Genomic DNA, 26,065 nt, shown 5'->3' on the forward strand with positions numbered 1-26,065 from the left:
AAAGTATCCTACAGTCCAGCACTTGCTCAGACCTAATAGCAAGCACTGATATACCCCGACACTTGATTGCCCAGCAGAGCAAGGCTCATTATTCACCCCTCACAAACCAAGTGACTAAGCAGCTCACCCTACTATTCAGGCATGATCAAAGGGCAATTTCAGGTATACTCTCCAGTCCAGCTGGTGAACCTGGGTATCCTGAGGCAATGTTACAACTGCCTCATGTACACAGACAACCCTCTCCTCCTACCACAAAACATTAACATATGCGAGAGATGCAATTATATAGCTAAATTTGAGGCTAAGCTCTCTCCACCCAAGACTGGAGCAGGCAGTCATGAGGAGAAGGTTAACACTTGCACCACACCTCCAGCCTCACATAGACATACTAAACTAGCACTGGCAAAAAATACACATAAATACACAAAATCATACTCGGAGGCTCTAAATAAAAACCTGCAAAAGCATCAGAGACCTCCAAAGCAGACACCCAAAAAACCTGCACCTCCCATCATAAACCAGACAACACATAAAACAGAAAATCAGTGTGTCGCACAATCACAGTCCTTAAGGCGAAATAACATACCTAACACACTAGTAATAGGTGACTCTATAGTCAGGTACACTGACGTCCCACTCACTAGGCTGGACAAGGAGAAGGTTACTGTTAGCTGCCTGTCCGGAGCCAGAATCCACCACATAACACAAGCACTCAGGTCACTCCAGAACAAGTACAGATATGACTCTGTCATTGTTCATGTTGGTATGAATGACATGAGACGTACCTCCCTGGACTACATGAAAAGAGACATGGAAGAGCTCTCTGATCATGTAGCCCAGGTGGGTATGACCCTGACTCTGAGTAGCATCCTGCCCTCACCAAGAATGATACCGCAGTATAAATAAAAAAATGATCAATTTCAACAATTGGCTAAGATTCTGGTGTCATTCAAAGGGGATCCAGTGTCTGTCAGCCTGGGACGACATGCTCGACAAGCCCCGTTGCTTCGCAAGAGACGGCTTGCACCTGTCACCCCTAGGCTTTCGAATACTGGCCAAGGCTTTTGCTGCCTCCATAGTACCTTTTTTAGACAAGGCTCAAAAGTCAAACCCACCTCCATAAACAGCACAAATAAAAAATGAGGGTTATGCTACTCAACGCCAGGAGTTTAAATCTCAAAATGCACCCGCTCAAAGCACTCCTCAGTATGGAGAACGTCAACATCTGTGCAGTAACTGAAACCTGGTTCAAGGATCCACAGAGCACTCCAGCACTACCGGGCTAGCACTCATACCACACATTTCAGCCACAGAACATGGACCGAAACACAAAATGAGGGGCTGTATCCATATTCATCAAGGATACCTACACCTCCAGGTTAGTGGCGCAGCATGATACCTCTGAGATCATCCATGTGCAACTAACATCAGGCAAATCTGCAATGCAAATTGTGGCCTGCTACAGATCACCCTCCATGACCCAGTACCACCACTCTGCCTTTCTGAAGACCCTGGAAAACATGAAGGTCCAACCGAACACCCTGATAGTGGGTGATTTCAATTACCCTACCGTTAACTGGGAAAACTACTCAAGTACAAACTCTCAGGTCCAGCGCTTCCAGGAATTTATCAACTCAAATGCCATGGATCAGCTGGTAAACTCCCCTACCAGAGGTGAAAACATATTGGTCCTGGTCTTCACCAACATGGGCGACAGGTGTTCCACACCGGAGGTCAACCCATCACTGGTTAGATCAGACCATAAACTAATCAGTCTGGATGTCCACACCATACTACCACCCCAACCAAGGAAACCACAGTGAAAAACATTTCTATAGTAAACTTCACCTTAATTAAGACAGAGGTGGTAAGTTTCACAGCCCCCATGCTAAAGGATAACAGTGTCCAAGATGCAGGAACCTTTACAAATGCACACTATGAGCACCTACAAGGATGCATGGATCGTGCCATCCCTAACAAAACCAAGACTCACTCCCCTAAGTGAAGGAAACCAGTCTGGTGAACCCTTGCCATAAACAGGCTATACAATAGAAGGAGGAAACTAGTTCAGAAAAAAAGCAAATCCCAAGAAGGAAAAACATCCCTGATTAGTATCAGTAAGAAACTAAGATCTCTCATAAAATCATCCAAGACTAACTTCGAAAGAAAAATAGCCAAGGATTCGAAAGATAACCACAAAGCCTTCTTTAGCTATGTCAAGAATATAAGTGGCAACTTGCAGATATGCTCAGAGCTAGTGCAAAATAGCACAAAATATACTGAACCTACTGATAATGCCAACATCCTAGCAGATAGATTCAGTGCAAACTTCACCTCCCTCTCACCCCCAAAAGGGCCAACAACAATACCGGAAAAGTGTAGTGTCCCAGAAATCACAGATGCACAGGTGAAAACAGCCCTTTCAAAAGCCAAAAGCACAGTGTCAGTGGGGCCAGATGGTGTTCCAGGTTGCATCTTGCATGAACTACAGAATGAACTAACCACTCACCTAAACACACTGTTCAACTTCAGCCTCTCCACAGGTTACATGCCCATAGAATGGCGCACAGCAATGGTTATTCCGCTCTACAAAGGAGGGGCCACAAATGACCCTGGTAACTATCGCCCCATAAGCCTGACTAGCCTGGTCTGCAAGGCTATGCAGCGCATCATCATGGAACTCATTAACAAAGACATTGGAATCCTCCAAACACTTGACCCAACCCAGTTGGGCTTTTTTAAGGGCAGATCATGCCTACTAAGCCTGGTTGACTTCTTTGAGACAGTCACCAAGGTGATAGATGAGGGGAAGGTGGTTCACACAGCCTACCTTGACCTCGCCAAGGCTTTTGACACCTTTCTCCACTTGGGAATTATAGAAAAAGTCACCAGCCTGAACATAAACCCCTACATCTTGAGATGGGTTGCCAACTGGCTTACTGACAGAACTCACACGGTAAGAATAGCGGGCTCCAGGTCCGACTCTAAACCAGTCACAAGTGGTGTCCCACAAGGCTCAGTCCTGGGACCCCTACTGCTCAACATATACTTCTCAGAAGTACAGGCAAACACTGACGGACTATAGCTAACCAAGTTTGCTGATGACTGAAAACTGGGAGCCATAACTGACTCTCCGCCTGACACAGACATTCTCCAAAAGGGCCTTACTGAGACAGACACCTAGTGTCAAAGTCATGGTCTCAAGCTAAATGCCAAAAAATGCATAGTCATCCTGTTTAGGAAAAACAAAACACCCATGAATTACCACATAGGTGGCAGCCCCCTTAATACAGAAGAGGTAATAAGAGATCTTGGGATCCAGGTAGATAGTAATCTCTCCTTTGACAATCATATTGCCAAAGTAGTTAGGAAATCCTTCTATGTAGCCCATCTAATTACTAAAGAGTTTGCATCTAGAAATAAAGAGGTTATAATGCCCCTCTACTTGTCACTCATCAGACCCATCATAGAGTACAATGCCCCATTTGGGATGTATCTCACAAGACACTTCCAACAGCTGGAAAGCCCACAAAAGTACCTTACCATGAGGATTACTGGCCTCAAACATATGTCCTATGCAGCCCAACTGGAAAAACTCCGGCTGTACTCAGTGGCATATTGCTTACTCAGAGGTGATCTCTGCCTGACTTACAATGCCATGTCCAACTTAGAATTGATGGACATGCTCCACCTAAAGAAAACCAAGTCACTGCGAGCCACTTGCTCTAGTGAGCTAAACTTCGCCAAAACAATAAATAGAACATGCTGGAGGGATAGATTCCTGTCACAGAGACTCCCAATGCTTTGGAACAAAATTCCTAACTACGTTAGGCAGAGCCCCTCACTAACACTCTTCAAGAGAAACCTTGACAAGTGGATGGATAACAGAAAATACACCCCTGGGATCACTTTATTGGCTCTTCTTGACAGAGGCTCAGTTAATTAATCAATGGTGCGACGAAAGCTGACACACTCTGGCTAGGCTTATAAATGCACTCGGGCAGATAGCCTAGTACCTACCTATGACCCTATGAACCTATAATATTAGAGACACTTATCATCGAGTCATATATGCGAGACCCCTATAGGTACTCATACAACTATGTTAATGTCTATACTGTGCCTATGTGTACAAGACACATGAGCATTGCCATGCAATTAATTACTCTTTTTGGATAGTTAGGAATGCAGTGTTCCTTTCCAAGTGCTTTTTTTTTTTTAGTAGTTGAAATTTGTTAAATGAAAAGATTTGTCACGGAAATGTGTAGTTTTGTACAAGATTAGTGATAGCAGAACATTTCTGTGAAGTATATAAATGGTCTTGATAAGCTTTAATTGACTGAGAGCTAGTGTGTTCTGTAATTCATACTATCCTAATTTACTTAGCACTGTGTAGTGATAAATCTAGTTAGGTATATTATATGAAACTGTGGTGATAAAAGATAAGTCAGATAATTATAATGTGTATTTACAGAAAATACCTGATTTCTTATTAGGTTAGTTATTGTGTAGTCAATGTGGTGGTTATCATGTTTCAAGTTCTGGTTAATGACTTAATGACTATTCTAAGTAATTTTGTGAGACTCGCATTCTACAAGAATATTATTCACACTAATATTTGTCATACTTTTCTGAGTAGTAGCTTAGTAGAAAAGAATCAGGTTAGCCTCTGTGGCATTCAAAAATGCTTTAGAATGTTTGTACTTATAATTCTAGAACATGGTGTGTTTCTGTGTGATTGATTACAGTGTAGCCATAGAAAAGACAGGATATATTAGTGTAGAATCACCTCCATATTGCAACAAAACCAAATTGTCTATTGTCTTGGGTATATCATTAACAGATATATAAATGTGGGCCTAAGATGAAACTTCTTGTCACTCTGCCTGTGATAGGTAGATAAGTATAAGTGAATGTTCTGTCATCTGAGCTATTACGAGTGCTGGGTGACGTATCTTATGAGGCAGTTCAGACTTGTTGTTCTCATGTTAACTTTTGGTAGTCTATTGACAGTAGGTCATGTGAGACATTATCAACTATTTTCGTCTGAGCAAAGTAAAGAGAGTAACATTTTAGACTAGTTTATTTCATTTATTATCTTCATTTAGGAATGTGAATAGCTCTATTTCAGGATTGTAGTTTGGTCAAAATCCATGTTTTTTAATGAAAAAAATAGTTTTTCATTATATTGATGTCTGTGGCAAAAAAGAAAACATTTAATGTGCAAAGCATTAATGCTGGTAGAACAACAAGTGTGACAGTGTATATGTACATGTGTACATATGTATGTATGCATGTATATAAAGTATGTGTGTTTATGTGTGTGTGTGTGTGTGTGCATTTTGTAAGCATTAGTTTGAGAGTGATAGTCCCATACTTTAGCCAAAATGTCAATGTGCTGTACCATTCAATCTGGTGCGGGTGGGGGGGGGGGACTTTCTATTGTAATCATTCCCTTTTGAGCTGTATGAGGGCTATGAGTCTATGATCACTATTGCTAGGACAGAAAGAAAGCCCTTTTTCCCCTCTGTGTATCTTTTTCCTTGCATGCTTGCTGACCAACAACCTTCCTCCAGTCATATTCATCCAATTTTCTCCACACTAAGGACATATGCAATACAGGTGCACCAGACATGTGGAAGGGCTATTTTCAGGCAGTTATGTTCATAGGTTCATAGGTTTATAGGTGTGTACTAGACTAATGGCTGTGGCGCCTTTAGAAGCCTAACCCATAGAAGTACTCTGGCATCGTACCACCCAACATTAGTTCCCAGTGTCTCTATCAAATAGAGCCACTGCAGTGATCCCCGGGGTGAACTTTCTATTTCCCATCCACTCATCAAGATTTCTCTTGAAGAGGGTAAGTGTGGTGCTCTCCTTGACATGTATGGGAAGTGTATTCCAGTGCATGCGAAGTCTCTGGGTTATGAACCTGTCCCTCCAGCATTTTCTGTTGATTGTGGTAATGAGATTGAGGTCTCTGGAGTGTGTGGTGTAGAGGGATTTGGATTTCCTTAGATGTAGCATTTCTAATAGAGCTGGGTCAGACATGTCTTTGTAAGTCAAGCAGAGATCGCCTCTTAGTAGACGATATGAGACAGAGAATAGCTTGAGTTTTTTGAGTATGTCCATGTAGGACATGTGTTTAAGGCCCAAGATCTTCTTCATGAGGTACTTTGTGGCCTTTCCAGCTGTTGCATGTCTTGTGAGGGACATGACAAATCGGGCATTATACTCAATGATTGGCCTAATGAGGGAAGAGTAGAGCGAGATGATGACCTCTTTCTTCCTGGATGCAAAACCCTTGGTAATGAGATGTGCCGCATAGAAGGATTTTCTGACCACAGTGGCAATGTGGTGGTCGAAGGAGAGGCTGCTGTCAACCTATGTCCTCAGATCTCTTATAATGCCTTCAGTGTTCAGTGGGCTCCCATCAATGTGGTAATTAGTGGGAACTGAGTTTTTCCCAAAGGGGATGACGATGCATTTTTTTGGCATTAAGTTTAATGCCATGGTTTCAACACCAGTCATTGATCTCAGTGAGGCCTTTCTGCAAGGATGTCTACATCACTTGGGGAGATAATAATGGCTCCCAGTTTGCAGTCATCTGTGAACTTGGTCAGCCAGAGTCCCTCCATGTTGGTGTGGAATTCTGAGAAGTAGATGCCAAACAGGAGAGGACCCAGCACCGATCCCTGTGGGACTCCACTCATGACTGGTCAACAGTCTGACTTGGAGTCTGCTACTTTCACACTGTGGGTTCTGTCTGTGAGCCAATTTGCAACCCACCTAGTGATATGGGGGTTAATGCCTAGTTTGCTGAGTTTATCAAGAATTCCTGAGTGGGAAATGGTATCAAAGGCCTTGGCCAGATCGAGGTAGGCTGTATGAGCTGCCTTACCCTCATCCACATCTCTGGGGACTGACTCAAAGAAGTCAACCAGGTTGAGTAGGCATGATTTACCTTTCAGAAAACCAAATTGCATGAGCTGTAGAGTTTGGAGATTCCCTATATAATTGTTAATTAGGTCCATGATGATGCACTCCATAGCCTTACATATCAGAATCATCAGGTTAATGGGGTGATTATTCCCACGCTCTGTAGTTGCTCCCCCTTTATGGAGAAGGTTGACTGTAGCAGTGTGCCATTCGGTAGGGACAAAGCCTGAGGTGAGGCTGTGATTGAACAGGGCACACAGATGTGGTGCCAGTTCACTTTGTAGTTCATGTAGAACACATCCAGGGATATTGTCGCATCCCATGGAAGCTGTATTCTTGGCCTTGGACAATGCAGATTTAACCTGTGCTGCAGTAATGCTGGGTGCCTGGCATTCCTCCGGTATTGTGATTGGTTCTTTAGTGGGGGAGAGAGAGGTAAAGTTGGCACTGAATCTGCCGGACAGTATGTTGGCAATATCTGTTGGCTCAGTATAGGAGGTACCATTGTGCAGTAACTCAGAGCAAACCTGGGTATTACCGTGGAGATTCTTGATATAACTATAGAAGGCTTTGTGGTTGTTTTTAGTGTCTGCTGCGATTCTGCTCTCATAGCTGGCTTTAGAGGTTTTGATGAGGGATCTCAACTTTTTGTTGAGGCTAATAAGGGAGGTTTTCCAGTCTTGGGACTTCACCTTTTTCTGCAACAGTTTTTTCCTTCTGTTGTAGAGTTTTTTAATGGCAGGGCATCACCAGATAGGCTTCCTCTGTGTGTTAATTTATTTTATGTTTTAATAGTGTGGAAACATTAAAGTGAGTGCATTTTCTTTACCACAGACAGTGGTTTTCTTATTTTTCTATTATTTGTATTTTAAGTCTTCTGTGTGGTGGTTTGGACCAGCTACATTTCCATGGTGATTAGTTTGTGTTCAGATCTAATCAGAGAGGAATTGACTATTGGTGTAGAGCAATGGTTGCCCATGTTAGTCATAACCTGGTCAAGGATGTTGCTTCCTCTAGTGGGGGTAAGAATGAGCTGGTCCAGGGCATTGGATTTCATGAATTCCAGGAAGCGTTGGGCCAGTATATTTGTGCATGAGTAGTTTTTCCTGTTGATGGAGGGGCAGCTGAAGTCACCTAGTATGAGTGTTGGGTTGGACCCTATTAGTTTCCGGGGTGCTTAGGAATGTGGAGTGAGAGTCTTGGGACATGGTTGGGGACTTATAGCAGGCTACAACCTGAATCGCCGTCTTACCCAGTGTTAGTTGTACCTGAAGTATCTCAGATGTGTTATGTTAGGCTACTAGTCTGGAGGTGTGCATATCCTATATGAATATGGAGACACCACCACCTTTGGAGCTTTGGTCCATGTTCTGGGGCTGAAAGGTGTGGAATGAGTTATAGCCTGGTAGTGCAGGGGTGCTTTCTGCTCCTTTAAACCAGGTCTCCATTACAGCACAAATGTCGATGTTCTCCATTTTGAGGAGTGCTTCGAGCAAGTGCATTTTGAGATTTAGACTTCTAGCATTGAGCAGCATGACCCTCAAATTGCATTTATTTATAGCTGTTATGGTGGTAATTTGGTCTTTCGAACATTGCCTAAAAAAGGCACTATAGGGGTGGAAAGAGCCTTAGCCAGTATCCAGAAACCCAGGGGTGACAGATGCAGGCCATTTCTGGCAAAGCATTGAGGTCTGTCAATCATATCATCCCAAGCAGACAGATATTGGATACCCTTAGAATGACACCAGATACTTAGCCAATTGTTGAAGTCAGTCATTTTCTGCTTGTACTGCAGTATCATTTGGGGCAATGGTAGGATGCTGCTCAGGGCTAGGGTCATACCTGCCTGGGCCACATATTCCAAGAGCTCCTCCATGTCTCTTTTCATGTAGTCCAGGAGGTGCATCTCAGGTCATTCACACCCTCATGGACAGTGACAAAGTCATACTTGTACTTGTTGTGGAGTGACCTGAGTGCATGTGTTATGCGTTGGATTCTGGCACTTGATAGACAGCTGACTGTTACCTTCTCCTTATTCAACCTAGAGAGTGGGACATCAGTGTGCCTCTTTATTGAGTCACCTATGATTAGTGTATTGGGCAAGCTGTTTTGCCTTAGGGGCATAGGTTGAGGGGCACACTGTGTAGGTGAGCTATGTGTCTTGTGGTTTTTGCTGTGTTGTGGTGCATACCTCTCAACCTGGAACCATCAAAAAAATAGGTACAAATCTGTATGCTGATTAACGTAACATTTGCATAAATAATTGTGTAACCCCACCCACTCTGCCAAAGAACGACAATATATGTCACCACACATTGTAAATAAATGCTTTAACTTCAAAGAATAACTGGTTATTTTGTTTAATGATTTTTCCACGGCTATAATGTAAAAGGACTTGGTATCGACTGCTAGAATTCTGTATACATATGACTGCTAAAACTATATACATATTTGATGTTTAGAAAAACAGCACTCAAAAATACTCCCTTAAACTTTTTAGGTGGCATGGCAATACCACAGAATGTAATTGCTGTTTTGCGGATTCATGCCACAATACATACACTCATTTGAGATTTCGTAGATGCTCAAGTTGTTTACAAAGTTACAAACTGCGGTATTTTGTTCTCCTTTTATTGTGCCTGTTTAAGTAGACCTTTATTTTTAATGTAGAGCTAGAGCTTTTCACCTTTTTAGAAACTGAAAGATATGCCAAGTAAAAGTGCAGTTCAGCATGCAGTGATAACAATGCAAAATCTGTCACTCCAGCATTTTTGTTGAAAGGGGACTTATCGAGGTTTGAACAGCAAACCCCGAATGTTGGACAACTGTAACATCGTGTTGACAGATTGTCATACAGCACACACACACACACACACACACACACACACACACACACACACACACACACACACACACACAAACACCTCACACGCCACACCCCACTTCAACTATATACAGTAATTAGCTGTGGACCTGTTCTCACACACACACACACACACACGCACACACACACATGCACACACACCCCACACGCCACACCCCACTTCAACTATATACAGTAATTAGCTGTGGAACTGTTCTCACACACACACACACACACACACACACACACACACACACACACACACACACACACACACACACACACACACACACACACACACACACACACACACACCACACTTTAACTATATGCAGCAACAATGTAAAAATGATCCCATACAGACAACAGTTCAACTAAATGCAGTTCTCATCAATAACTGAGTGGCAGAAACAGCAACAGTCCTGTAATTCAAGAAAGAACTGAACTAGACTGCAGCACCCACACCCAACTATATGCAGCAATAAATGCACTTCAACTATATACAGAAATTAATTAACTATGGACCTGTTCTCATCAATAAATGCAGCAGCAGTAACTGTATACAGAAATGGTCCCGCAACTGGTAATTCAAATGCAGCACCCCTCTATGCAGCGAGTGACCACCAGACAGCACTTAATTAAATACAGTTCATCAATAATAAATGCTCGGCAAAAACAGTAACGGTCCTATAATCAAGAAAGAACCGAAACAGAATGGGACCGCAGCAACACTTCAGACCTGTTCTCATCAAACTGTACCTATATGCACCAGTAACAGACCTGCTCTCCACTCCGTACCTGCAATAAATTCCCTTGTAATGGCTTGTGCACACATCACACACACACACACACACACACACACACACACACACACACACACACACACACACACACACACAAGACCTTATAATGGCTGCTGCCAAATATACTGGGGGAATGCGCATTTTGTAAATTCCCTTTCAGCACGTCCCTGCAATAAATTCACTTTTAACTAATCTCTGCTTCCAGCACATACCTGCCAGCTTAGGACTTGCTTAAGATCAATCACTTGCTTTCAGCATGTCCCTGCAATAAATTTCCATGTAATGGTTGGTCCCTTCCAGTAGGGACTTGTTTTCAGCACTCCCTGCAATAAATTCCCTTGTAACGGCTCACATTCCTCACTCAAAATATACCAGGGAAATGCTCACACTTGTAATGGCTCATAAATAATTCCCTCACAAATACCAGAAATGCTAGCACTTAAGCTCAAGTCTGACAGGCTGGCAGGCTAATGGCACTGATGTCAGGTCAAAAGGCCAAAAAATTCAAAAACAGAGCCGGGAAAATGTAAGGGCTGCCACTCGGGAATCATGGCAGCCCATTACTTGGACCTCAAACCTGGTAAAAGCCTAGAAATTCTGTATGGTTGAGAAGTATGTTGTGGTGAGTGCATTTCTGCCTTGGAGGTCTCTGCTGTTTCAGTAGATTTCTATTGAGAGCCTCTGCAAAAGTGGGAGTGTGGTTTGTGTTTTTATGTGAGAGCTGTGATGAGCTGTGATGGTGGGTGTTCTGGAGGGCTATGTGTTGCATGTGGTTGGTGCAGGTGTTGACCTTCTACTCTTGACCAGCTATTCCAGTCTTGGCTTCAGAGTGCATGGCTTCCAATTTGGATATATAAGTGCATCTCTCGCAAGTCTGAGTGTTGGGAGGTAAGAGGAGAGGGTTGTCTGTGTACATGAGGCAGTTGCTACACTGACTCAGAATGCCCAAGTTCACCAGGTTAATAGGAGAAAGCACAGGGAATTGACCTTTAGGCATGCCAGGAGGGATGGTCATTATTACTGGAGTGCTGGAGCTGTTTCCTTATATATTCCTTTTACAGGAAAAATGTCACTCAAGGTGTCTAAGTCTGTACAGAACACTGCCAAACACCTGAGGGGAACCTAATATGTAGACCCTGAAAATTTAAGGATGAAGTAGTTAGGAAGAAATCGAGCAGTACTTACTGAAAAATAAAGAGTTAGCTTGTGAAGAATGATGAAAAGATGGGAGTCACGTGAATGGCTGCTGCCTGGCTATCACTAATGCTGGTCTCAGGACAGTTTCACTCTGTTGAGATACAATACTCCTTTGCTTCTTCTCTTACCAGAAGCAAAATGTTAGCACCAATCCCAAGAAGAGAAGCAGGCCATGGCCTGTTTGGTGATCCGCAGTCTTCTCTCAGATGATACAAGGGTCTGCAAGCTTGCAGCCTTTTTCTGATAGATACCTCGAATAGCAACCAGACCAATCAGGAATGTTAAACACAGACACTCACTCTCCAACCAGAAAGAGTCAGGAATCAATGCACTCTGCTCCTACTCTCACCAGGATCAGAATATAAGCACAGATTCTAAGCTGTCATCTATAAAGCAGTTATTAAGCTTTCTGGTGATCAGCAGTCTCCAGGAAATAATGTAACTGCACTCCTCTCAACAGGAGAAAACAGAAGCACTAATCCCAAGATGACTATTGAGAGGCAGAATGTGGGCTCTTCAATAACTGGTGGTCTTGCAATAGATGCTTAAAGGTGAGATGAAAAAAATGGTTATCCTAAACACTGCAGTGTGCACTAGAAGAGTTAGATGTGAAAGTAGGTAACTTCAGTTTTACCTGTCAAAAAAGTTAAGTTTTAGTGGAGAGTCACTATTTTTGAAACAGCAAGATATATTGAAAGGGGGTGGTCACCTTTGTATTCTGGTACTATGGAATACAGTAGGATGGCCAATAAATTTAAATAGTTGAAGGGGAGTGATTTCACAAAATGATAATTTTGTGCTTACACCAGCCAGTAAAAGCAGAGAGGAAATGAGGATTGTGGACTGCTTGACCCCATGACAGTTCATTTACAGGCCTAAGCCACTCCTGCTTGGTACATAAGGAACAGCATTTCTGCTGAGGCTAGCTATGTCCCTCTCCTTATCCATGTACACTCCTTTGCACATGGTGTCCAAGGCTATCCCTATTACTTTGATTAGCTTCAGACCACTTGACATCCTCCTAGGTGTGGCTTCTTATTATGAAAGGCTCTACTTGCACTACAGTAACATGAGAAGCAGCAGTACTCATCTGGGAACCAACAAACTATCCTCCTATAAAGGCTAGGGCCATATGCCACATACTCCCATCTTACCCTGGCAATTTCTTCCAGCCCTAAGTTGCTACCTCCATCTTCAGTCATTTGGGTTGCATTCAGTGCTTTATGCCTCCATACCACAGATCTTGCTCAGGAATAAAAGGGACAAGAGGTGGCGGTAGGAAACTTGTATCTTTTATTTTCATCTGCTTCAAATTTGAAGTTAGTTGTCAGTAACTAATGTTTGGTGCTTGCAGGAGAAAGCATAACAGATTTACTCTATTAACTTCACTTTTAAAAAGGGCCAGGCAATTGCTCGGTGTATAATCCTTTAGATAGATTATAATCTTAAAGCATCAATGTACATACTTGCAGAGTATCTGATTCTCGTTTCTGTAAGGTTATAAGAAATTATATAGAGATGAGACCTGGCCCCTTATTAACTGAACCATATCACTCATAGTATAATAAGTGATGTGGTCATGCGGGTATTTGGAACATGGGCCTAGACCAGTGATGGCGAACCTATGACACAAATGTCAAAGGTGACATGCCACAATGGTTTGGGTGACACGCCAGCATTCACCAATACCTGTTTTACCAAAGAAACTGAGTGAACACAAATATAAGAAATATGAGACCCTGCACCACCCAGAGATTAAAATGGATTCTCACCATCTGTATCAGTACACCATCTGTCATCACAGCAGCTGCAAAGTTCAGTTGACTTCTAACCACTGCACCGGAAGCTCATTTTCAAAGTGCAAGCATGATATCTGCAACTGTAGTCTCCAAATGAGTACATTTGTTTGAAATGAGTTTTACATTCATTGTTCCTGTGAAGTGCACTGAATTATTTTGTACCAGGAGTCAGTTCAGCAACATTACTGCAGAGGTAAGAGAGGTATTAAACTCAAAGGCAATTTTGGTATACTGTCTCGAGATCCTGCAGAGGGTGGTGCTGACATTGTTTTCCCTTCATGGTTGCACTTCCGCAAAGGAAAAGTAGTCTGCATTTCTAAGGATGAGCTGTTTTACATTCCTCTCAATTGTCCCATTTAATCCCTCCTAAAACTGGTAACTTTTTACACCTAATAACAATAATTAGATTTATAGACATATTTTTCTCCAGAAAATGTATATTAATTCATGTTCATTTTATTCCATTTATGTTTTTTTTGGGGGGGGGGGGGGTGACACGCCAGGAGAGTCAAGTTAGGGCATTTTCCAAATTTTTGACACTCCAAACCCAAAAGGTTTGCCATCACTGGCCGAGATGATTGCTGCAGCTGCTCATCTAAAATGAAGATTGCATGCTACACAATAATAGCATATCAGTCCTCTAATTATATGCCCCATGAGTATCTGTGTGTTTGTCCATGTGGAATATTTGTGTGCACACACGTGTGTGTGTGTGTGTGTGTGTGTGTGTGTGTGTGTGTGTGTGTGTGTGTGTGTGTGTGTGTGTGTTTATATAAGTTATTTTAGGTTTCCATTCCTATATTGGTGTGTTCTTTGGTTGATTCAGGTCAGGAATGCTACACTTAAATATTGGTTTTGTTTATTGTTGGATTTTATTTATTTATTCTTTTTATGTTGAATTTGTTAACTGGGGTAGAACACTGATCCCACTGGACACAACAGTTATATGACATTATATACAAACTGAATGACAAAAATACAATATATGCATATATTATATACAAACTGAGTACTGCAGTTGGCTTGAGGGAATGCTATATACATTATTTACATAGTGAGTGAAGTAACACAATACATATATCCATTATATATAGAGCGAAAGTCAGAGATGACATGCTGAAAGAATCACAATCAAAAATAGAGTCAGAGCAGCATATGTAGATGGAAAAAGGGAATGAAGAGGTGAATTTACATGACCAGAGAAAGATAGCAATTGAAGTTTCCTAGAGTCTTTGGATCTGCTTTTATTTGTTAATGGAATATGGGATAAGATGAACAATCTTTAAAAAAAGAAGGGAGAGATTCCCACAGTTTGGGACTAAGGACTGAGAAAGCATGATCTGTACAGCAAAACCTAGTTTTAGGGGGGGTGATGGAGATGAGATGAGTGGTTAAGATGTCTAAGGTTGCATCATGTTGGTGCATCTCTGTGAAGTCTGGAAACTAGTGGAGGGAAGATATCATTTTTGATCATTTTAAATAGTTGAGAGGCAAGCAAATAGCCAGCACATTGTTTCACAGCTAGCCCGTTGGCATTTTCAATGGCATTGCCATGTTGTTAATTTCTTGGGGAGAGAGTGCAAATGGCTTCTAAAATGGACTGAATGGTGGATACATTTTTCATAAGCTGCAGCAGTTAGTGGGAGACCATATTCTAGCTGAACCAGTGAAATACCTTTACCCGTGGCATTTCTACAGAGTATATGGATAGAAAAGGGGAGATCCTTTTAGCCAAGAATAGAAGAGTATTGAATTTAGTGTGTGTGTGTGTGTGTGTGTGTGTGTGTGTGTGTGTGTGTGTGTGTGTGTGTGTGTGTGTGTCTAGTCCAGGTGGAGTTGGAAATTTAGAAAGGGGTCAAACCAAATATCTAAGTATTTGAATGCAGTGACATTATCAATAGTATTATTAAAGATGATCTAGGATTTTTAGACACCTGGGGATAGAAGTTAGCTTTTGCCTAGTGCCAAAAACAATCCATTTTTTCTTTAATAGGAGTTTAACAGTAATTGTTTCCCATTGACTCATTGAATAAGTGCATGAAAAACAGCCTCAGGATTGAATTCAAGAGAAGAAGCAAAATGGTTGGAATGGAATAGGATCATGTCATCAGCAAAAAACAGGAGAAGAAGATGAGGTTAAGTCAAAAGGAAGTTTGCTAATATAGATAGAAAAGAGGAGAGGAGACAGAATAGATTACTGAGGGACATCTTTCTACAGAGGGACTGATGTAGAGGTTGATGAACTAAAATTTACTGAGAGGTGGTGGTTAGCATCATAGTTTTTGAACCAGGACAATGTAAATCCTTTTATATTTAGTTTTCTTTTTTGCCACCGTAGTAAAAGGGAGACATTTATTTGTGTGCTATATAATATCATTTTGTATCACTTTGTATTTTTGTTTTGCATCATTTTACTCTTTGTCACATTAATCAGCTGAACTTTGGTTATTATTATTTATTTACTTAATTTATTACTGCAGTTTTCCTATTATAGAGTATGGGGAGTAGATTTGGCTTATTTTATTTACTTTTGCTGGGATGGTATTGTCAGCTTATACATTTTGTTTTCTATTTTAAGAAATCTGCTTGGCCTAGTGTTTTTGCTCCATGTGAGAGATAGACACTTATATAGGCTGCACATTTCACTTGTTTTTTTCATTCAATAAATTGTGTCTTGAGCGATACTTAAATACACAGTGAAATTTTGTGACTTTGTCTTTTTTTGAAAAGAATTCAAGCCTGCACAAACTAAAAGCACTGCTGATGATTCTTCTGCTAGTTTTCCCTACCCACCCTTCCTTTTGTTGATCTGCTTTTTAAACCTGGTGATTTTTAGTTGCCCATTCCTACTTTAAATTGAGCCTAATAAGCCCTTCCCTTTCTACATTGCTGTTAATATCTTGAAATAGTTATTTGCCTTTCTTTGTGCTTATATTGAAAAAATTGCATTTTGCCTCTCATTGTCTGTTCTACCAGAACAGGTCTGTCAAATTAACCCATTGCCATCCCTAATAAAACATACACTAAGAGCCTGCTGTCATGGATGGGCAGTTTCCCATCATTTTTCTGGCCATCTTGATAGACACGGTCATCCTGAGGCAATTTAGCAATTGTCCTGCGTATACTGATAACCACTCACTTCTGAAAAAAAAAACATACTTCATGTGAGCCACATAGTTACATTATGAACATGGAGGTAAGACTTTCACATAAGGACAAACTGAATGCGAAATAGGTTGTCAGCATGCATATGCTTCCCACATTAAGTAAGGCCATGACATATAAACCCACATATGTGGAGGTACTCACTAGTAACTTACCAAAAGATCAGAGGCTTCCCAAATGGAAACCACTTACATACATAACAATGCAAAAAACAAGCATAACACATAATAGCACACACCAGTGTCTGAACAAATAAACCCATAAGGTGTAACTCCACAAAACCAATGTATTGGTCATAGATGACTCCATTGTGAGACACATGGATGTTTCCCTCATCAGGCTGGATAAGCAGTGGGTTATGGTTAGCTGCCTGTCAGGTGGCAGGATCTGTCAAGTCACTCAAGCACTCAAGTCACTAGCCACCTCTATTGTGCCTTTTTTAGGTATTGTCAAAATAACCAACCTCCCAACATAACAAAATCCTCTCTAGATAAACCCAAGGTAGTGCTGCTTAATGCTAGGAGTCTAAACAAGAAACTGCACTCCCTGGAATCACCTCTCAATTTGAAAGATGTTGACATCTGCGCAGTCACCAAGACATAGTTCAAAGGCATGGAAAGCAGCCAGTCATGCAGGGTTACAATGCATTCCATGCAATCAGACCACAAACTGAGCATGAAAGAGCCAAAGCAGGATGTGTATCCATCTTCATTAAGGATAAGTACACCTTGAGAGTGATCAAACAGTATGTCTCTCATGAGCTACTCCATTTCTATTTCCTCAGCAGAGGAAGAAATTACTCTCTATATTAAACAAGCAAATTAGAAATCTCTAAAGCTAATTATGAAGGAAATATAGCCTCCCTAGCTAAGGACACTCACAAGGCATCCTTCAGCTGTGTCCAAAATCTAAAAAGGCATGCCCAGCTCTGCTCTGAACTGATCGTGGATGGCACCACCCATACTCAACCAAAGGTAATAGCCAACCTGTTAGCTGACAGATTTGGAGCAAACCTCACCCCTCTGTCCTCTCCAGTCATCCTTCAAAGTAAACCTGTCACCATTCCTCAGCCTATTATCTAAAGAGCGTAGGTCATTTTGGTGCTGTCCAAGGCCAAAAACACATCATCAATGGGACCAGACAACATCCCATGTTGCCTTTTAAACAACTTAAAACATGACCTAGCAGACCCACTTGGATACCTGCTTAACCACAAACTGTGAACTGCATATATTCCGGTGGAATGGAGGACAGCAATACTTATCCCGCTGCAAAAATGGGGGTCTATATTATAAATTCGACGGTTGAAAACATCAAACACCATATGGTCGACACCATACGGTCGATGTCTTCAAACATCGAACTTATAAAAACAAAAAAAAAGAAAAAATACCCTAATGGGTTTAAGCAGAGGGGCAATCCCCCCTGCACCCCCCACATCCCCTCTACTTAAATATACCAACTCTGAGATTGCACTACATTGCAGTAAATGGAAATCTCCTCTTACGGAGATTTCCATTTACACGTTCGATGTTCTCCGCTTTCGCTATTCTCGTGTCAACAATATCAGCTTCGATATTGTCAGCTTTCAAGAATATAATATAGACCCCAAAAGGGGAGACCATCAACTGACCCTGGAAATTATAGGCCCATAAGCTTGACTAGCCTCATGTGCAAGGCCATAGAAGAATCATTATGGACCTTATTAACAAGGACTTAGGTAATATCCAAACTCAGACCCAATCCAGCTCGGTTTCATTAAAAGTAGATCATGGCTGTCAAACATGGTTGACTTGTTTGAGAAAGTCACTAAGGCACTGGACAAGGGAAATACAAGGCATACCACCTATCTTGATCTAGCAAGGGCATTTGTACAATACCCCACTCAGTATTATGGAGAAACTCTCCCAATTGAGAATCAACCCCTAAATTACCAAATGGGTAGCCAACTGGCTCACCAACAGGACACATACTGTCAAAGTTAGTGACTTAACCTCTAGCAAAAGAACAGTTATCCACAGGGTTCTTTGTTGGGCCCCTTAAGTGTTCAGAATTTCTTTCTCAGAAGATCAGGCAAACTACAATGACAGCCTGTAGCTGACAAAGTTCACTCACAATTGCAAATTGGGAGCAATCATTGAGTCCCCCAATGATGTTAATGTACTGCAGACAGGGTAATTGCAGACACATTATTGTTGCCAAAGTCAAAAATTTAAGCTAAATGCAAAAAAAATGCATTATTATACCCTTTAAGAAAGCTTACATCCCAGCTAATTACATTATAGGCAGCACCCCCCCCCCCCCGAAGTGCAGACCCAGTAGTCTGTGATCTGGGTAATCAGGTTAATAGGAGTCTGAACTCCAGCCACCACAGTAGTAAAACAATCCTTCTATGTGACTCATTTTATGAATAAGGGCATTTCATCTAGATATAAGGCTAATTCCATTATACTTGGCCATCATCAGATCAGTAATTGAGCACAATGCTCCCTTTTGCATGTACTTCACCAGACACCTGCAACAATTGGAGAGACCACAGAGGTCGCTCACAAAGAAATTACAGGGTACACAAAACAAGTCTTGCATGGAAAGACTGAAAGCCCTGTCACTGTATTCTGTCTCCTACAGTGTAATAAGGGGTGACCTGTGCCTGACTTACAGGGCAGTCTCTGGCCCTACCCTGATGGAAATGCTACACATTCATAAATCAAACTGCAGGAGGGTCACTCACTCCAGGGATATTAATATAGCCTCTGATATGAACAGATCATCCTGGAGAGATAGATACATCTACCAGAGACTGCCACTTCTCTGGAACGAGCTTCCAGTTTACGAGAAACAGAGCTCCTCCCTGACCCTCTTCAAACACAACCTAGATCAATGGCATTGCCAACATTCTGGCAGACAGGTTCAGTGCAAATTTCTCCTCCCCCTCCCTCCCAAAAGGAGAAATAACTATCCCAGTAGAGTGTAGCCTCCCTAACATCACAGATGCCCAGGTGAGAGCCGCCCTCTCTAAAGCTAAAAACACAGCATCAATGGGACCGGATGGTGTCCCGGGCTGTGTGCTACATGAACTCCAAGAGGAACTAAACCCACACATAAGGCTGCTGTTTAATCTTAGCCTTACTACAGGATATGTACCCAAAGAGTGGCGTACGGCAACAGTGGTCCCACTTCACAAAGGCGGTGCTTCTACGGACCCTGGAAATTACCGCCCCATAAGCTTGACGAGCCTGGTCTGCAAAGCTATGGAGAGGATCATTATGGAACTCATAAACAAAGACATTGGGGACCTACAGACATTGGATCCTACTCAATTTGGCTTTGTCAAGGGCAGATCCTGCCTTTTGAACTTGGTCGACTTTTTTGAAACAGTCACTAAGGCCATTGATGAGGGTAAGGCAGTTCACACAGCCTACCTTGACCTTGCAAAAGCCTTTGACACAATACCCCACTCGGGCATCATAGACAAACTCACCAGCTTAAATGTAAACCCATATGTCACAAGATGGGTTGCAAACTGGCTCAAGGACAGAACCCACAGGGTTAGAGTTGCTGGAGCTATGTCAGACTCTAAGCCAGTCACAAGCGGTGTCCCACAGGGCTCAGTCCTGGGACCCCTCTTGTTCGGCATTTATTTTTCCGAGGTACAGGCAAACATAGGAGGATTGTGGCTGACAAAGTTCGCAGATGACTGCAAACTGGGCGCCATAATTGATACTCCAGCGGACACAAATATCCTTCAGAGGGGCCTCATAGAAATGGATAATTGGTGCCAGAGCCATGGCCTTAAGCTGAACGCCAAAAAATGTATAGTCATACCCTTTGGGAAAAACAAGGTACCGACAAATTACCACATAGGTGGTAATCCATTAAGTACGGAAGAGGTAATCAGGGACCTAGGGACCCAGGTTGACAGTAACCTCTCATTTGACACTCACATTGCCAAAGTGGTTAGGAAGACCTTCTATATTGCTCACCTTATCATGAAGGGTTTCACATCTAGATCAAGAGAGGTCATTGTGCCCTGTACTCTTCTCTTATCAGGCCAATGATTGAGTACAATACCCCATTTGGGATGTATCTCACCCGACACCTGCAGCAGTTGGAAAGACCCCAAAAGTTCCTCACCAAGAGGATAAAGGGTCTTAAACATATGTCATATGCTGCCCGACTGAAAAACTCCAGCTCTATTCAGTCGCATACCGCCTACTCAGAGGTGATCTGTGCCTGACATACAAGGCCATGTCCAATCCTGAATTAATGGACATGCTCCACCTCAGAAAATCCAAATCCATCAGAGCCACGAGAACAAGTGACTTAAACCTCAACACAGAAATAAATAGGACATGCTGGAGGGACAGATTCATAACCCAGAGGCTCCCTACACTCTGGAACAGAATCCCAGTCCATGTTAGGCAGAGCCCCTCACTGACTCTATTCAAGAGAAATCTCGGTGAGTGGATGGGAGATCGTAGGTTTACCCCGGGGGTCATCCCTGTGTCAGTACTAGACAGAGGCATAGTAAACTAAACCCTAAAAGGGTGTAGTATTCTCATCCTAAGGGGTGGTGTAAGCCACATACACTCTGGCTAGGCTTATAAATGCCTTAGGGCAGATAGTCTAGTATGAACCTATGAACCTATGTGTGACTGCAAATTCACTACTTGGGCAGCCATGTCTCTCCTGGACAGACAGAGTCAGTATTAACTACCATAGACCCTTAAATCTGCAAACTTCACTCACCTAACCACCAACAATTGGGGCATCTCAGGATAAATATGGCTGGGCTTGTATGGACTCTAGGGCCATTAGCTTAGTAACTTCCTATGAGCCTATGAACCTATAAAAAAATCAATACACATCTCATTAGGTATGTATGTTCAGTGTACGCTATTTTTTGCCAGAGTCGGTTCAACTTAAGGATACATCTCAATTTCCCATAATTTCATTAAATTACATTTTTTGAACCATAAAACAATGAAAATGGTTGGAAATTTATTTAGGTTAATGTTTATTTGGATGAAATTTCATATTGTATAATGTAGTTTAGACAGGCAAATTGCTGTCATGGGTAAGGAGAGATATCGAGAAATATATGTGGGTATCTATCTGTTCTGTTTGTAGGATTTCTACTTTTTGATAGATCCTTGTGGTATGCCACTGATGATGGGTCTACTGGTAGAGGTGGAGTCAGCAACTTTGACAGCATGTGTTCTGTTGGTGAGCCAGTTAGCTACCCATCTAGTAATGTAAGGGTTAACACCTAGCTGGGAGAGTTTTTAATGATATCCAAATGGGGGATTGTGTCAAAGGCATTGGATAGGTCCAGATAGGCAGTTTGCACTGTTTTACCTTCATCCAGGGCTTTAGTGACTTTCTCAAATAAGTCTACCAGGTTCAATAAGTGATATCGATCTTAATGAAGCCAAACTGGGCTGGGTCTAGAGGTTGAAGGTCACCTCTGTCCTTGTTTATAAGGTCTATTATGATCCTTTACATGGCCTTGCAAATGAGTCTGGTTAGTCTTATGTGTCTATAGTTCTTAAGGTTGGTTGATGGCCCCCCCCCCTTTATGCAAGGGGATTACTGTTGCTGTTCTCCATTCTGCTGATACAAAGCCAGTTCTCAGGTTATGGTTAAAGAGAATGGCAAGTGGGTCAGCTAGATTCTATTTTAGATTGCTTAGTAAGCAACCTGGGATGTTATCTGGTCCCACTGAGGCCATGTTTTTTGCCTTGGAGAATGCAGATATGACTTGATCTCTAGTGATACTAGCTAGAGAACTGTTGTCAGGTATGTTTTGGGGTATGTCTGTTGGGGATGGGGGGGTAAAGTCAGCTAGCAGACTGGCAATTTCCTGTAGTATAGTAGGAGTAGTACAATCTGCTATTTCAGCTTCATAATTAGCTTTAGAGGACTTTAAAATACTTCTGATCTGCTTGTTCAATCTGTGGAGGAGAATTCTTCCTCTGCAGAGCAGTTGCCTCTTGTTCATGGACATCAGTTTCTTCCCTTTTTTATATAATCTGTTTACACTACATCTCCACCAAGGTGGCTAGTTTTTTTGGGAGGGCCTGGTTTTAATCTGGTCAGGTACAGCTGAGTCTATACAGTTGCTAAGATGACTATACAGGGGATTTGTTTACATCTCTGCATAGGAGGCATTATTGCCTGTGATAGCAGGGGGTATAAAACATTTTTTACTGTCCCTTATTGGCTGTAGTTTGCTTTGGAGAAGTTCCTTAGTTGTTTTGCTCCTTTGTGGGTGTGGGGTCCAATAGTTATTTTGAATGAGACTGATTTATAGTCCAACCTTACCAGGAAGGGCATCACGCAGGGGCAGGGCAGTGATCACCTATGTTGGTGAGTAGTATGTCAGGGACATTAGACCCCCTTGTGAGGGTGTGGACTATCTGTTCCAGAATATTTGCATTGACAAAGTCCAAGAACCTTAGGAAGAGCATATTTGAGCTTGGGTATGTTACCCAGTCGATGGAGGGATAATTGAAATCTCCCATGACTAAAGTGTGGGCTGTATGGCGAGTGACTCCAGTAAGTCCAGGTAGGCATTGTGCTTTTCTTGGTTCATGGAGGGGGGCCTATAGCTAGCAATGATGTGATAGTTTTTTTTTTGCCTATAGTTAATTGGGCATGGTGTAGTTTGAGAGAGTCGTACTGACTGACAAAACTGGAGGGGTACTTGGCTTAATAAAGATGGATACACCTACACTGGAGTACTCTCTGCACCCTTGAATCATGTTTCAGTGATTGCACAGACATCAGCATCTTCCAAGGTGAGGAGTGCTTCCAGGGAGTCCTCTTTCATGTTTAGACTCCTAGCATTAAGCAGTAGAACCTTGAGTTTGCTGTCTCCAGTGGATTTTGCTGTCAGAAATTTTGTCATTTTGACATTGCCTAAAAAAGGCAATATGACATGCTTTTTTGGTTTAATTAGAAACTACCCATGTGTGCCATCAATGTATTATCCACATGTCAAGCATATTATAAACTCCCCAAACAATCAGAAGCTATATTCAGAATCTTTGTCCTAATGATGCTGAATATTTACACTGCATGTACTGACGATAATAAGCAACCCCCAGCAAAATAAATAAATAAACCAAAATAAGGAACTGAATAAATACCATCACTTAAGTTGAACCTTTTTTATAAGAAAATCTGCAACAATTTAAAAAAAATCTGTAGTGCCAAAAATGGTATACCTATACCTATAAATTTATTATATATCTAATCTATATCCATTTGTACATATCTATGTAAATCCACTGATTCTAAAGACAACCACAAAGCATTCTATAGCTATGTCAAGAATCTCAATGGCAACACTCAGATCTGAGTTACAGCACAATGGCACTAAATATATAGAACCAACTGATATTGCCAACATCCTGGCAGATAGGTTCAGTGCTAACTTTACCCCCTCTCACCCCCTAAATGGCCAATCTCTATACCGGAAGAATGCAAAGTTCCTGTAATCCTGGCTGCACATGTGAAAACCACACTCTCTAAAGCCAAGAACACAGCATCTGTGGGATGTGACAACATCTCAGGCTGCGTTCTACAAGAACTACAGAACAATCTGGCACTCCACCTAAGTACCATGTTCAATCATAGCCACACCTCAGGTTTTGTGCCCACTGAATAGCACACAGTGACAGTTACCCCACTCCACAAAGGTGGAGCCACCACAGACCCCGGGAACTTCCATCCCATTAGCCTGACAAGCCTGGTCTGCAAGGCTATGGAACGTATCATCATGGAACTTACAAACAATAACATTGGTAATCTCCAAACTCTGGACCCCACCCAGTTTGGGTTTTTAAAAGGCAAATCATGTCTCCTAAACCTGATAGACTTTTTTGAAGTGGTCACCAAAGCTGTAGATGAGGGTAAGGTGGTTCACACAGCCTATCTAGATCTCGCCAAGGCTTTTGACACCATCCCCCACTCTGGGATTATAGACAAACTCACTAAACTAGGTATAAACCCCTATGTCACAAGATGGGTTGCCAAATGGCTCACTGACAAAACCCACACTGTAAAAGTAGCAGACTTCAAATCCGACTTCAGACCAGTGACAAGTGGAGTACCAGAGGGTTCATTCCTAGGTCCTCTCCTGTTTGGTATCTACTACTCTGAAATACAGGCTAACACAGAAGGTCTTTGGCTAATGAAGTTCGCAGATAACTGCAAACTAGGAGCCATAATTGAAACTCATAATGATGTGGACATCCTACAAAAGGGCCTCACTGAGACAGATGCCTGGTGTCAAAGCCATGGCCTCAAGCTCAATGCCAAAAAGTGCATTGTCATCCCTTTTGGTAAAAACTCTGTACCCACTCTGTACCCATGAATTACCACATAAGCGGTAATCTACTTAACACCGAAAGTGTGATAAGAGACCTTAGGACACAGGTGGACAGTAGTCTCTCCTTTGATAATCACATTGCTGCAGTAGTCAGGAAATCCTTCTACGTGCACCCCTCATCACAAAAGGTTTCTCATCCAGGAATAAAGAGGTCATTGTTCCCCTCTACTCATCAATCATTAGACCCATTATAGAATACAGCACCCCTTTTGGTATGTACCTCACAAGACATCTACAACAACCGTCTCAAAAAACTCCAGCTTTACTCCATCGCATATCGCCTCCTCAGAGGCGATCTCTGCCTAACATACAAAGCTATGTCAAACCCAGAGCTGTTGGACATGCTCCACTTAAAGAAATCCCAATCCCTCTGAGTTACATGGCCAAAACCTTGTCACCGCAATAAACAGAACATGCTGGAGGGATAGATTCCTGTCCCAGAGACTTCCCATACTCTGGAGCAAACTACCTATCTATATCAAACAAAGCTACTCATTAGCACTCTTCAAGAAAAAGCTTGATGATTGGATGGGAGATAGGAAATTCACCCCGGGGATCACTTTTGTGGCTCTGCTCGACAGGGGCACAGGAAAATAATTTTCTTGGGTGGCGAAAGCCAGGGTACCTTTTTGGCTAAGCTTATATAGGCCCTACGGCCAATAGCCTAGTACCTACCTATAAACCTATAAAACATAGGTAAAAAGACAATATATATAAAACCATAGGCAACAAATCAGAAAGTGGCATTTCCTGCTAAATGAACCCAGTCCAACAAAAACTAAAGTAAAACTAGCTTAAAACAGAACAAATCTCATCATCATCATCTTCTTTCGGCTGTTCCCATTAGGGGTCACCACAGCAGATCATCTGTTTCCATTTTTTCCTATCCTCTGCATCTTGGTCT

Source organism: Protopterus annectens, chromosome 2.part0 (genome assembly GCF_019279795.1).
Source record: "Protopterus annectens isolate FY-2018-M chromosome 2.part0, PAN1.0, whole genome shotgun sequence".
In the NCBI taxonomy this organism is placed as follows: Eukaryota; Metazoa; Chordata; order Ceratodontiformes; family Protopteridae; genus Protopterus; species Protopterus annectens.